This window comes from Meriones unguiculatus, chromosome 6 (genome assembly GCF_030254825.1).
Source record: "Meriones unguiculatus strain TT.TT164.6M chromosome 6, Bangor_MerUng_6.1, whole genome shotgun sequence".
Classification (NCBI taxonomy): Eukaryota; Metazoa; Chordata; class Mammalia; order Rodentia; family Muridae; genus Meriones; species Meriones unguiculatus.
This window is the reverse complement of record NC_083354.1, coordinates 65,423,801-65,438,817: the sequence shown is the minus strand read 5'-3', so window position 1 is coordinate 65,438,817 and position 15,017 is coordinate 65,423,801. Positions and strand designations below refer to the sequence as shown.

Below are 15,017 nucleotides of genomic sequence, written 5' to 3'. Positions count from 1 at the left end.
TTGGGGCTATTCAAGTAACTCTTTGAGAACAGCTAGAATTGTGGCTGGTCCTGCACTCTTGAGAAGAACCCACTTCATGTCCTTAGCATTCCTCAAATTGACTAGCACCTGAACTTTCTAAGGCTTTTGTGGTCAGGAAAGGTCTTTGTTTAATATTTAGCAAGGATTAAGACAGCAAGGGGATTAGGACAGGGCTGAGAGAACACTGGATACTCTATCCTTGGCAGGAAAGCAACTGCCATTTTAGGTTCTGGTTTAGCAACTGTATTATGAGAAAATAGAGACCATTGAAGAAATGTGAGCATTCTGTAATATATATATATAACGATTGTACCTAACACTGTTTCCTTTCTAAAGTGTGGCAAATTTGTTTTAGCTGGCCTAAAGTTGTCTGAGTGTAGTTTGAACTTTCTGAAGTTTATGTGGTCAGCTGAGATCTTAGGTTAATATTTAACAAGCCAGACTTCATGGAAACATCATATGTATGTCACCAGTAGTTTCTTTCTGTCAGTCACTCACTAGCCCTGCCGTCAATCTATCTTCTGTATCAGCAGTATTTGCAGTTTTCAGTCTGGCTCACAGAATCCTAGGATCTACAAACCAAGAATACATAGTTCTGAGTGCTAGATGAGTGCAGATGGCTTTCCATGGTCAAGTGAGTTTAAGGCAAGGGGCTGGGGCACTGCTGCTTTTCCAGAAGGCCTAAGTTTGGTTTCCAACATCTCTTTCCCATGGCTCACAACTGCCTGTAATTCCAGCTGCACACACACACACACACACACACACACAAACACTACATGCACAAACACATGCACACAGACCGATACATATAAATAAAAAAATCTTAAATATAAAAGTGACGAAGGGCGGAGCAAGATGGCGGCACGGGGAGGACTCTTATTCTGACCAGCAACACAGTGGGATCAGCACAGTGACCAGCAATCAGAACTCGAGGCTGTAAAACACAGACGATTGTGTTCCCAGGTGAGAGGATATCCCACGGTGGGGGATTCAATCAGGTTTTAACTCACCCAGCTAAACCACGGAAGAGATCCTGGTTCTACCAGGCACTTGGCCACCAGCCCAGAGCCACAAGTTAGTGTCTCTGGTCATGGTCCCAGACTGAACCGTGCGTACCACACTATCAGAGACTGGAATTTTCAGCCGAGAGATAACCCAAAGGTACAGGAAACGATTGGGACTGACCTTAGGTTACCCAGACATCCCCTGGGAAAGACTCAGGTTCCTCGGGCACCCCAGGAGCCAGCCCGGAGCCAGAGCTGGGGACCCAGGCACCTGCACAGAGCCCTGCCTGCAGGCCTGATTCGCTGCCCCAGTTAGAACTGTGTGCCCCAGGGCACCAGGGCACCAGAGACTCAGTTTCACTGTCGGGTGCAAACCCACAGGGAGGGAAATGGCTGGTCTGATCTCAGAGCACTCAGCCGACACCCCCACCCCGAAAAGGTGTCCGGAAAATTACCCAGTTTACGCAGACGCCCAGGCTCCCAAAGGCTGGAAAGGCAGACACAAGCAGTTTCTTCGAACCAGCTAGCTGGCAGAGACGGAGCAGTAGGCCCCAGGGCAAAAAAAAAAAAAAGAGAGAGAGAGAGAGACTGGGAGTCCCTGTCTCCAGAGAATCCACAGGGAAGGAAGGAAACTGTACTGACTTAAATTACCCAGTCCTTCCTTGGAAAAGGACTCGCAGACCGGTGGGGCCGAGCCGCCATCACTCAGGTGTGCTCCAGACACTGGCACAAACAGTTGCTACATGCCAGATGTTCAACTGGATCACAGCAGCTGCTCATTAAATTTACAGCAAGAAACCCAGGAACAGGGCAGCTGTCTTCAGGACTTCCCTAGGTGAGAGGCAAACCCTCAAGAATAACAAAGACCACAGTTACCACTCAGGTCTCTATCTCTGAGGTGAGCAGCAGCAACTCCTGAAGAAACACCAGCCATCCAGGGACTATACCCAAAAAGCTGAGAAGACTTCCTTCAGGAAAAACCAGCTTTCTGCCAAGGGGATTCTCTCCACCAAAGGATCCCCAGGAACCACCAGAAAATGACTCCAAACACCTAAGATAGCACAATGGGTAGAGGCCAGCGTAAAAGCTCAAGCAACAAAAGACAGAGCAATATGGCATCTCCAGAATCCAGTTACCCAGGGGCAAGTAGCCCTGGACACCCCACCATAACTGAAATCCAAGAAGATGACCTAACAAGTATGCTCATGAAGATGATAACAGAGGAAACAAATAAGATACGTAAAGACATAGAGGAAGATAAACTCAAACAGAATATTGCCATCCGTAAAGAAATAGAGGAAGCTGCAGCCAAACAGTTTATGGCCCTTAGAAAGGAAATGCTTAAAACACTGAATGAAATAAAAGAAACAGAGTTGAAGGAAATAAAAGAAAAACAGGAAAGTACAATCAGACAGGTGAAGGAAGTAAACAAAACAACCCAAGACCTGAAGATAGAATTGGAAAAATTAAAGAAAACACAAACGGAAGAAATAATGGAAAGGAAGAATCTAGGGAAGAAAACAGGAACTACAGAGGTAAGCATAACCAACAGACTACAAGAGATGGAAGAAAGAATCTCAGGTGTAGAAGATACAATGGAAGAAATCAATGTATCTGTCAAAGAAAATGTTAAATCTGAAAAATTCCTGACACAGACCGTCCAAGAAATGCAAGAATTTATGAAAAGACAAAACCTAAGAATAATAGGTATAGAGGAAAAAGAAGACTCCGTTCTCCAAGGCCCAGAAAATATTTTCAACAAAATCATTGAAGAAAATTTCCCCAAGCTAAAGGAGAGGCCAATTAGAATACATGAGGCCTACAGAACACCGAACAAATTTGACCAGAAAAGAAAATCCTCCCACCACATAATAATCAAAACAGTAAGTATACAGAACAAAGAAAAAATACTAAAAGCTGCAAGGGAAAAAGGCCAAGTAACATATAATGGCAAACCCATTAGACTCACAGGAGACTTTTCAACAGAGACAATGAAAGCCAGAAGGGCCTGGACGGATATCATGCAGACCCTAAGAGAACACAGATGTCAGCTCAGGCTATTATACCCTGCAAAGCTATCAGTCCTCATAGACTGAGAAAATAAGATATTCAATGACAAAAACAAATTTCAACAATACCTACACACAAATCCAGCATTACAGAAGACACTGGAAGGAAAAATACAACCCCCCAAAAAATAGCTTCTTTCAAGAAAACACAAGAAATAATTAACCTTACTAGAGTAAAACAAAAAGCAACCAAGCACACAACCTTATGACCACAGCCAACATCAAAATCAAGGGATCTAACAGCTACTGGTCATTAATCTCTCTCAACATCAATGGACTCAACTCTCCAATAAAAAGGCACAGATTAACAGAATGGATGCATAAACAAAACCCAGCAATCTGTTGCATACAAAAAGCACACCTAAGGCACAAAGATAGACATTACCTGAAAGGTAAAGGGCTGGAAGACGACTTTCCAAGCAAATGGACCCAAGAAGCAAGCAGGAGTAGCCATTCTAATATCTGATAAAATAGACTTTCAACCAAAATTAATAAAAAGAGATGGGGAAGGACACTTCATACTCATCAAAGAAAAATTCCACCAGGAAGACATCACAATCCTGAACATCTATGCCCCAAATACAAGAGCACCCACATTTGTAAAAGAAACATTGATAAAATTTAAACCACATATAGATCCCCACACATTAATAGTGGGAGATTTCAACACCCCACTCTCAACAAAGCACAGGTCAACAAGACAGAAATTAAACAAAGAAACAATGTCTCTAACAGAGGTCATGAATCAAATGGACCTAACAGACATTTACAGAACTTTACACCCAAACACAAAAGAATTTACCTTCTTCTCAGCATCTCATGGAACCTTCTCCAAAATAGACCATATAGTTGATCACAAAGCAAGCCTCAACAGATATAAGAAGATTGAAATAATCCCTTGTATCTTGTCTGATCACCATGGAATAAAGGTGGACCTCAACAATAACAGAAATAGCAAAAAGCCTACACACACATGAAACTGAACAACTTGTTACTAAATGACAGCTGGGTCAGGGAAGAAATAAAGAAAGAAATTAAAGTGTTCCTAGAAATCAATAAAAATGAAGACACAACATACCCAAACTTGTGGGACACAATGAAAGCAGTGCTAAGAGGAAAGTTCATAGCACTAAGTGCCTTCAAGAAGAAATTCGAGACAGCTCATTCAAGCAACTTAATGGCTCACTTAAAAACCCTAGAAAAAGAAGAAGGAGACACACCAAGAAGGAGTAGACGGCTGCAAATAATCAAACTCAGGGCTGAAATCAATCAATTAGAAACAAATAAAACAATTCAAAGAATCAATGAAACCAAGAGCTGGTTCTTTGCGAAAATCAACAAGAGCTACAAAGCCTTAGCCAAGCTAACTAAAGGCAGAGAGACACCACCCAAATCAACAAAATCAGAAATGAAAAGGGGGACATAACTATAGACACTGAGGAAATCCAAACAATCATGAGGACTTACTTCAAAAGTCTATATGCCACAAAATTTGAAAATCTGAATGAAATGGACAATTTTCTTGATCGATTCGACTTAACAAAGCTGAATCACACCAGGTAAATCACTTAAATAGTCCTATATCTAAACAAATAGAAGCGGTCATCAAAAATCTCCCATCCAAAAAAGCCCAGGGCCAGATGACTTCAGTGCAGAATTCTACCAGACCTTCAAAGAAGAGCTAACACCAATTCTCTTCAAACTATTCCACAAAATAGAAACAGAAGGAACATTACCAAACTCATTCTATGAAGCCACAGTCACCTTGGTACCTAAACCTCACAAAGACTCAACAAAGAAAGAGAATTTCAGGCAATCTCTCTTACGAAGATTGATGCAAAAATACTTAACAAAATACTTGCAAACCGAATCCAAGAACACATCAAAGATATTATCCACTATGACCAAGTAGGCTTCATCCCAGTTATGCAGGGGTGGTTCAATATAAGGAAATCCATCAATGTGATCCACCATATTAACAAACTGAAAGAAAAAAAAACCACATGATAATCTCCCTAGATGCTGAAAAAGCATTTGATAAAATCCAACATCCATTCATGTTTAAAGTCTTGGAGAGATCAGGGATACAAGGCCCATATCTAAACATAGTAAAGGCGATATACAGCAGGCCTATAGCCAACATCAAACTGAACGGAGAGAAACTTAAAGCAATCCCACTGAAATCAGGGACAAGACAAGGCTGCCCACTCTTTCCATATCTCTTCAACATAGTGCTAAAAGTCCTTGCTAGAACAATAAGACAGCTGAAGGAGATCAAGGGGATACAGATTGGAAAGGAAGAAGTCAAATTATCACTATTTGCAGATGATATGATAGTATACATGAGTGACCCCAAAAACTCTACCAGGGAACTCCTACAGCTGATAAACACCTTCAGCAAAGTGGCTGGATACAAAATTAACTCAAAAACATCAGTAGCCCTCCTGTATACAAAAGACAAAAGGGCTGAGAAAGAAATTAGAGAAACAACACCCTTCACAATAGCCACAAATGACATAAGGTACCTCGGACTAACCCTAACCAAGGAAGTCAAAGACTTGTATGGAAAAAAATTTCAAGTCTCTGAAGAAAGAATTAGAAGAAGATATGAGAAGATGGAAAGATCTTCCATGCTCATGGCTTGGCAGGATTAACATAGTAAAAATGGCCATCTTACCAAAAGCAATCTACAGATTCAATGCAATTCCCATCGAATTGCCAACACAATTCTTTATAGACCTGGAAAGAAAAATTCTCAACTTCATATGGAACAACAAGAAACCCAGAATTGCTAAAACAATCCTCTACAATAAAAGATCTTCTGGACGTATCTCCATCCCTGATCTCAAGCTGTACTATAGAGCAACAATACTAAACCTGCATGGTACTGGCATAGAAACAGAATAGTGGATCAATGGAATAAAATAGAAGACCCAGAAATAAACCCACACACTTATGGACACCTGATCTTTGACAAAGATGCCAAAACCATTCAATGGAAAAAAGATAGCATCTTCAACAAATGCTGCTGGTCTAACTGGATGTGTACATGTAGAAAAGTGAAAATAGATCCATACTTATCACCCTGCACAAAACTGAAGTCCAAGTGGATCAAAGATCTCAACATAAAACCATACACATTAAATCGGCGAGAAAAAAAAAGTGGGGAATATCCTAGAACTCATTGGTACAGGAGAAAACTTCCTGAAAAGAGCACCAACAGCACAGGCTCTAAGAGCAACAATCAATAAATGGGACCTCATGAAACTGAAAAGCCTCTGTAAAGCAAAGGACACTGTCATCAAAACAATGGGGAACACTTCTCCACTGCTGGTGGGAATGCAAACTTGTACAACCATTCTGGGAATCAATCTGGCACTTTCTACGACAACTAGGAATAGCACTTCCTCAAAATCCAGCCATACCACTCTTAGGCATATATCCAAATAAGAGGCTCAAGTACACAATAAGGACATTTGCTCAACCATGTTTGTAGCAGCTTTATTTGTAATAGCCAGAAGCTGGAAACAGCCCAGATGACCCTCAACTGAAGAATGGATGCAGAAATTGTGGTATATCTATACAATGGAGTATTACTCAGCAATGAAAAATAAGGAAATCATGAAATTTGCAGGTAAATGGTGGGACCTGGAAAGGATCATCCTGATTCAGTTGTCCCAGAAGCAAAAGGACACACACGGTATATAATCACTCATGTAAACATACAACATATGATAAACCCACTAAAATCGGTACATCTAAACTAACTAAGCAAAAGAGAGGACTCTAACTAAAATGCTCAATCCCCATCCTGAAAGGCAAAGAGGATGGACATCAGAAGAAGAAGAAAACAGGAAACAACCTAGGAACCTACTTCAGAGGGCCTCTGAAAGCCAGAAGAAGAAAACAGGAAACAACCTAGGAACCTGTCACAGAGGGCCTCTGAAAGCCTCTGCCGTGCGGACTATCAAAGCAGATGCTGAGCCTGATGGCCAACTGTCAGGCAGAGTGAATGGAATTTTATGTAAGAAGTGGGAAATAGCAAGAGCTGGAGAGGACAGGAACTCCAAAAGGAGAGCAAAAGAACAAGAAAATTTGAACACAGGGAACTTCCCAGAGACTCATACTCCAACCAAGGACTATTCATGGAGATAACCTAGAACCCCTGCACAGATGTAGCCCATGGCAGTTCAGTGTCCAAGTGGGTTACATAGTAATGGGAAGAGGGACTGCCTCTGACATAATCTGTTTGACCTGCTCTTTGATCACCTCCCCCTGAGGGGGGAGCAGCCTTACCAGGCCACAGTAGAGGACAATGCAGCCACTTTTGATGTGAACTGATAGACTAAGATCAGAAAGGATCAGTGGACTTGGGGAGTGGCATGCATGCAGAAAGGAGAGGGAGGGTGGGACCGGGAGGTGAGGAGGGAGGGGCTTATGGGGGGGATACAAAATGAATAAAGTGTAATTAATAAAAAAAAGAATTTGTTTTAATTTCCATTATGTGGTATCAGTGTGTCTTTGTGTGTTTATGTACCTGTCCATTCTTTTTTCCATTAAAAACAGACCCTTTGATAGTCTTATACCAGGAATTTCAGGAAGTTGTAAAAAAAATCTGACCTAGGTCCTGGGAATGAACTTTGCTTAACTGTACAGCAATGTCTCTAGTACTATAAATATCTTAAATCTATTATATATCATCTTGATGTCAAGAAGTAGAAAAGAATTCATAGAAGAGAGCAACTCTATGGAAAAGATTCAATGACTTAGGACATAATAAATGTATTCATTTTCAAGAAAAGAAACTTTTAAAAATGTTTTTATCATAACCTGTAATAAGTAAATTATTTTACCATGTTCGCTTAAATGTAATGGAGGAGATCACAGACTGTGGTTGTGTTCTGTATTTTGAAACATTGGATTAGGTACTCTGTGTATAGCAAATCCACTCACAGATGTTTATTAGTTCATTCTGATATTCTTTCTGTGGCTGCTGTTCATCTTTTAATGCATTTCCACTTGGTGATAGGTATTTTTCTGCCACAATGTACACAATGGGATCCCCATCATCTATGTTGTCCATTGCTTATTTATATCAGGCAGTGTGTGATCATACTTGTCAAGGATTTGCAGGTGTAAATAATTATAGAATTTAAAGACGTATTACTGTTAATTAAAAGAAAAATGGTTCCTTTGTACATCTTATTTTATCCTTTCATTCCTTGATTCAGGGATAGGTCATTTTAAAAACATATCTTAACTTGGCTCAGAGGTACATCCCTGTTGTCCTAAACCTGGAAGTCAATGGCAGGCTAATCTCTCTGAGATTGAGGACAGCTTGTTCCACAGAGTGAGTTCTCTTCGTTTGTTTGTTTTTGAGACACAATTTCCTTGTGTAGCCTTGGCTGTCCTTGACTTATTTTGTAAATATTACTGGCCAAAAGTTTCACATAGATCTGCCTGTTTCTTCCTCCCTGAGTGCTGGGATCACGGATGTATGTGTGCCACCATGCCCAGCTCCACAGAATGATTTCTAAAACAGCCAATGGCTATGTATAAATATCATGTATCAAAATGATTTCAAAATGTAGACTATATTTCGAATTATAGATGGTTTTTCCTTGGGGATAGTGTACACAAGGATGATAGATGTATTTTCCTTGAAGTTTTCTGAATTTGTGCTCTCTGTCCTTTGTGTAAGTGAGAACTGTAGCATTGAAACATCCCCCTGACAGATTATCATCATGATTACCAGATGACACTGCCTCCTAAGCAATCTACTTTCATGGCGTTGTAATGCCAGGATCATGGGACCCTCAGAGACCACCAGGAGACGACTCGATGCAATACCAAGAGAGCTTTATTACAAGAGTGATCAAAAGAGGGATCCAAGTCTCACTGATGCAGCAGTAGGAAGTGGGACCTCGAGCCCTGAGTGAGCAGAGTTTTTAAAGGGAAAGTTTGTGAGCAGGGGGTTTCCATGACAGCAAGCGAGGGGGAGGGCACATGCCTTGACGTTACAGAATTAGGTAAAAGTTAGAGGAGCAAGATGACCTTCTCTGAGGCACATGATCACACTTGCCTGAGGCATATGATTAAAATTGCTATTCTTCTAAACTATATCTAAAACATTGGGGAGAATTTTCCCAGCCGATTCCCAACCAGTTCTCATTGATTATTGTCAGGGAGATTGTCTCTATTTTCTATGAAGTATTTAGTCTATGATATTTCCTGGAGGCTGTTGCTAGGAGAGTTAACTTTGTTGTCTGCCAAGTGCACATCCTGTGATATTTCCTGGTACGTGAGTTCAGCTCCTAGTCAAGACAGCTCTCTGTTTCAAAATGGAGTTATGCCCAGGCTAACGTAAACTCTTCAGCACCATTTACTGCATTTTCAGCTATGAAATTGTGGCACAAGATAAAAATTCCAGAGGCATTTCATCCATCATTTAAAAAATTTTACACATACTTCTGCATGACTTTGACCCAAGAATGCCCTTATATCTCTGATTTTACGTTGTTATCACATTCAGAATAGGATTTAATGTAGCATGGCTCCAAATAGGTGAATCCACATTTTAATTTATCCATATTTCCTAAGTGAAATCCCAGTGCTTGCTTTGTTGCAGAAAACCATTGCTTTCAAAAGGACTCTCATGTTCTTCTTACATGTCCCAGGAAAATATCTTTCTCAGGTCTTGTGTCTTGGCTGGTGTGATGGCTGTTCTTGGTAGTTATTTTGACTCTATCGGGATTTAACTAAAACACAAAGAGTTCAGTAACGTGGGGAATTTTTCTTTTGAAATGGAAAAACCCTTATTTAATCTGAATGTTTTGAGGTGATAAGATTCACCTTTAGTCTATTCTACAGCTTCTGGTTGTATCCTACAGATATAAAGGGCATTGATGGTATTCCTTTTTGTTTTTCTGCTTGCACTACCTCTGGCCAATAAATTCTATTTTTTTCTTTCTGTTGTTAAAGCCTACTTGTTTGGAATTCTGTTATATACTGAGATCATCTGAGACATCCAGCCACCTGGACTGAACAACTACTAGCTAGTTCAACTTTTTATTGTTAGTCAGCCATTGTTTGGACTGCTTGGACCACAGCCTGTGAGACAGTCGAATAAATCAGCTTTCTCCATACATGGAGAGAGTCATTCTATGAGTTTTATTCATCTAGGGAACCTTAACTACTGCCCCTGTTTGTTTCTTTTTTCCCTTTCTCACTGAGGAAGATGTGCAGGCTAACAATAGTGCTCTTCAGTGTTTCTCATCACTTTCTTGCTCTTCTGTCAGGCTTGTCTCATACCTACCAGTTAAAAAGTAGCTGCAGTTTACCTGAAGCCAAAATGAAGCCAAACACCAAAAATCTTGTTTCCTAAACTCTCTCTGGGATAACTCCACTGCAAGTTGGGTACATAAGTTATCCACCTTGATTCAAAGAAGAAGGGGAAGTGTCTAGGCCTGCTGTGACTTGCTGAGTTCAGAATCACTGCCTACAAAAGGGAGGAACAGAGAGCTGAGCAGATAAAGCTCAAGTGGTGGTTCCTCCCTGGGCTGGAGGAAAGACAGACAGGAAGACTATTGGAGGAGAGACACAAGTGCTGCTGAACTGCGAATCTCTGTAAGCCTGGAAAAGTTTTGGCCCTATATCAGAAGCCTGAACCAGGAACCAATATGCTTTGTACCTTCATCACATTCTAACCCTAAAGAGATGTTCATGTCACTTAAGAGGACCTGGCCAATCAGTGTTTCTAAGTAGACTTGCCTGTAAAGCCAGAGTTTGAGTTAATAATTTTCTTATTCTCCACACTGTCTTAAATACCCCTCAATTCAAAGTCTGTCCTACTATTTAATCTCTGTCAGCTTGTTTTGTAAGACCTGGGGTCTTACAGCTCAGGAGTTCAAAATCGCGCCCTTCCCAGAAACTCCCCCAGACCAAGACTTGTTGCAAAAGCAAGAGGTTTATTAACCATTGCAGGTCACCCCTGCCAGTCAGCAAAGAGTGGCACCGGGAGACAAAGGCCTTTATGTTTTTAAAAGAAAAATTGTGGGAGATTTGAAGTTGCAGTCTTGGCAATTTAGGATTGGATGATGAAGCTATAAAGTAAGATAATTGGTTAGTCTTAGGTGCTCAAGCTTGGCCAGTCCTGCCAAGTGTGGATGCAGCTGCAATTGAAGGTGGGGGTGGTTAGCTCATCCTTGAAGATTAGGGGCTACAGACTTTTGGCTGGAGGTCAAAAGCTACTCAGAAGAAGTCTAGGTTGGTTGCTAAGAAACGCTACCTCAAAGACAAGGGTCTGGTCCTTCTTTTGCTGACTGAAGGTCATTGCTTGCTTGCCTTTTTTTATATCTGTCCTCATATGTAGGGTCACATTTTTCCATTCTCTGGAAATGTACTAAGAGGCTTTAGCTTAACCTGAACCTAAAACTCAAAACTATAGGCTTTAGAAGACATATAGGTTACAAAGTTAGCCTAACCCTTTCCGTTTCTGACTCCACCGCTTCACTTAAGGTTAACTTTATTAAATCCTGTGTACAGGAAGCTCTTAAACTAAAGGAGTGTGCTGGGGCTGGTTGAACCACACCATAGTCATCTGTTTACTATAAACAGAAATTTCTTGGATTGAAGGTGTGTAATAAGGTTCAACCACACTAGTTGGTATAATGTTTTTTTTGTGTGTGTGTTTTTTTAAATGTATACACCTTACTCTTGTTCATTCAAATATTGATTTCTCCCCCACCCCAGCCCCAACTCTCTGGTTTCAATCCAGATATTGCATTGTGATACTCATTCTAAGCATCCTGTCTCTACTCTTGTGTAAACAGGAGAAAATAAAGCAATTAGACACAATGTTGAACAGGGAGGAGCCAGAGGACAGGAAAAAGGGGAGGAGCCAGAAGGCAGGAGAGGAGTGGGAGGAGAAGGGGTGAGAGAAGAGCGAGGAGGAGGAGAGCAGAGCTGGATGAGCGATCTTGGAGGACGTGGACCATGAGCTAGACCTGAGGTTTCACAAAAAGCAAGTATAATGTGGGAAATCTAAATGTTAGGAAACTGAGGGCTTGGAGGTTTAGGAGGGAGTAAATATTGGCCAGCATCGTGTTATAGGTTAACTAAAAACCCAGTCTCTGTGTGGTGATCTGGTTATACAGCTGCTGAGGATTAACAGCAGCATTTCAAGAAGATAAAACAATAGTAAATATTAATAACTTCCTACAACACACACTGAACAAAAAATCATGTTTTATGGTTCACAATGGGATCAGATATCCTGCAACATTTCTCCTTTTTGGCTAAATGAAAGACTTCTTCCTCTAATATCAATAAACTATATACTATCAAATATAAATTACATTCACATGTTTAGCCCATATGTAATTAGCAACTTTAAAGAAAGTATTGTACTCTCTATTTTATCTTGGTGAGTCCAAAGTTCTGTTCTAAACTGACTTTGTATCAACATTGGCAATACTAATCAATAAAAACATCTTTCTAGACATAAAATATCTTATTTCTTAAAGAACTTAATCTTAACTGTAAGACTATAACTATTTGGCATTCCACCCCAGAAACATGAGAAGGATCAATACTATCTGAATAAACAGGTAGTGCAAAGCAAGGAGCTTCCAAAGCTATAGAAATGACAAACTTCTAGCTGCATGGATAGTCAACCAGGATATCTCTAAAACATAGAGCATCATCTTTCACCTTTTGACTCAGAATATCTGATGGACTTTTCTGTGAATCAGGTATTAGAAGGACTTTCCTACCTGTCTTTGCAAATCTTGGCCATCTATATTCCTGCATTCACTTTGTCCAGTATTCTGTTTTCAGTAGAAGCAGGAGCATCCCTTACCCAGTGGCTAGCTTGCCATATATGGAGCCATCTCCTAAAGGAGAATTTTTTAAATACCCATCATCTTCTTTAAAGTCAAAAGGGGTGCTGCCAGTAGCTGATATGTCTCATTGCCAAAATTTTTCAAATTAATAAAATATCTTTAAGTGCCATATTCTATAGGTCTCTCAAGTTTCTGAAGACCATCATTTCAACTCTAGTACATTTGAATTACTTGTTTCTAGCTATGAACTGACCGATTAACTTAGAAAATATATGTGTTTAAGTAAACTAGTATGTAACAAATTATGATTTGTTACAAATCAAATTATGATTTGATTCATAATTAGTTTGCATTTATTAGTTATCCTAAACAGTTTATGATAGTAGCTTTCAAAAGGACTAGAACTTCACATTGCGTTTTAAAGGATTACATAGACACAACATTTTTTTTAATTTTTAATTTTTTTAATTAATTACAGTTTATTTACTTTGTATCCCAGCTGTAGTTCCCTCCGCCACCCCCTCCCAACCCCACCCTCCCTCTTTTTCTCCTATGCCCCTCCACCAGTCCAATAATAGGGGAGGTCCTCCTCCTCTTCCATCTGACCATAGTCTATCAGGTCTCATCAGGACTGGCTTCTTTGTCTTCCTCTGTGAACTGGTAAGGCTGCTCCCCCCTCAGGTGGAGTTGATTAAAGAGCCAGCTCGTGAGTTCATGTCAGAGGTGGTCCCTGGTCCTATTATTGGGGAACACTCTTGGATACTGAGGTGCCTTGGGCTACTTCTGTGTAGGGGTTCTAGGTTATCTCCATGCATGGTCCTTGGAGTATCAGTTTCAGAAAAGACCCTGTGCCCAGATTTTTTGGTTCTGTAGCTCTCCTTGTGGAGTTCCTGTTCCTTCCAGGTCTTTCTATTTCCCCCTTCTTTCATAAGATTCCCTGCACTCTGCCCAAAGTTTGGCTATGCATCTCAGCACAACATTTTTAAAACTGGTTGATACATAGTATGCTGTAACTATAACATAACCTTAAATTTGTATCAATATACAAATGATTTATACCAATGTAACCAATTATAACCTTAATTTTTGTGTCAATATCCAAACATCTATAAAAGTAGATTCAATAATCTACCATTTTTCCTATTGTTCCTATATTCCTTCTGTTTTTAAGTTTATTTTTTATTCACTTTACATCATGATTGTAGCCCCATCCTTCCTCCCCTCCCAGTCTTACCCTCCTTCCTTCTCTCCCTCAACATTCTACTCTTGCCTGTTTCTCAGCAAAGGGAAGCACCCTTTCCCATACACCCCAGATCATCAGGTTGCATTAGGAAATAGCATGTCCTCTTCACCTGTAGTCTGGCAAGGACATCCCACCTGAGGAAAATGATCAAAAAGCTGGAAAGTGAGTCAATGTCCAATCCAGACCTCACTTACCTTACTAGAGGACTCACATGATTCCTAAACTTCCCATCTGCTATATCTTCGTATGGGGCCTAGATGCTGTTTTTGCATAGACCTTGGTTGATGCGTCAATCTCAGCAAGCAATTCTGGGGCCTGGTTGATTGGCTCTATTGGTCTTCTTGTGGAGTTCCTCTCACCTCCAGGTAATTTCCCCCAACCCTTTTCCACAATACTCCTTACACATCGCCAAATGTTTGAGTGTGAGTTTCAATATCTATTTTGAGAAACTATTAGGTAGATTCTCTCAGAGGACATCCCCAACAGGCTCCTTTCTGGAAGCTCAGCAGAGTATAATTTATAGTGACAGAGGTTGCCACTCTCCCATAGTATGGGTATTTGGTTAGGTCAGGCATTGGTTGGATATTCCTTCAATCTCTGCTCTAACTGCTCTATACTTTTCCCTGCACATCTTTAAGGCAGGATAAATTTGGGGTTGAAGTTTTTGGGAGAGCATTGGTGTTCCCCTCCCTGTACTAGGAGACTACTCTAGTAAGAGGGTGTCCTCTTCAGTCTCTATGGCCTCTGCTATTAGGAGTCTCTGCTTGAATTTCACTCATATCCTTCTAAGAGCTTACCCTGAGTTAGATATGCAGCTTGTCACAGAGATACCCCACCC

General features: G+C 40.5%; 1 pseudogene; it reads right to left on the bottom strand.

The window, feature by feature from the left end:
* LOC110555523 (zinc finger protein ZFP2-like) overlaps positions 1-1,727 on the bottom strand; it is a 31,825-nt pseudogene extending 30,098 nt beyond the window's left edge.
* Between the last annotated feature and the right edge of the window lie 13,290 nt (positions 1,728-15,017).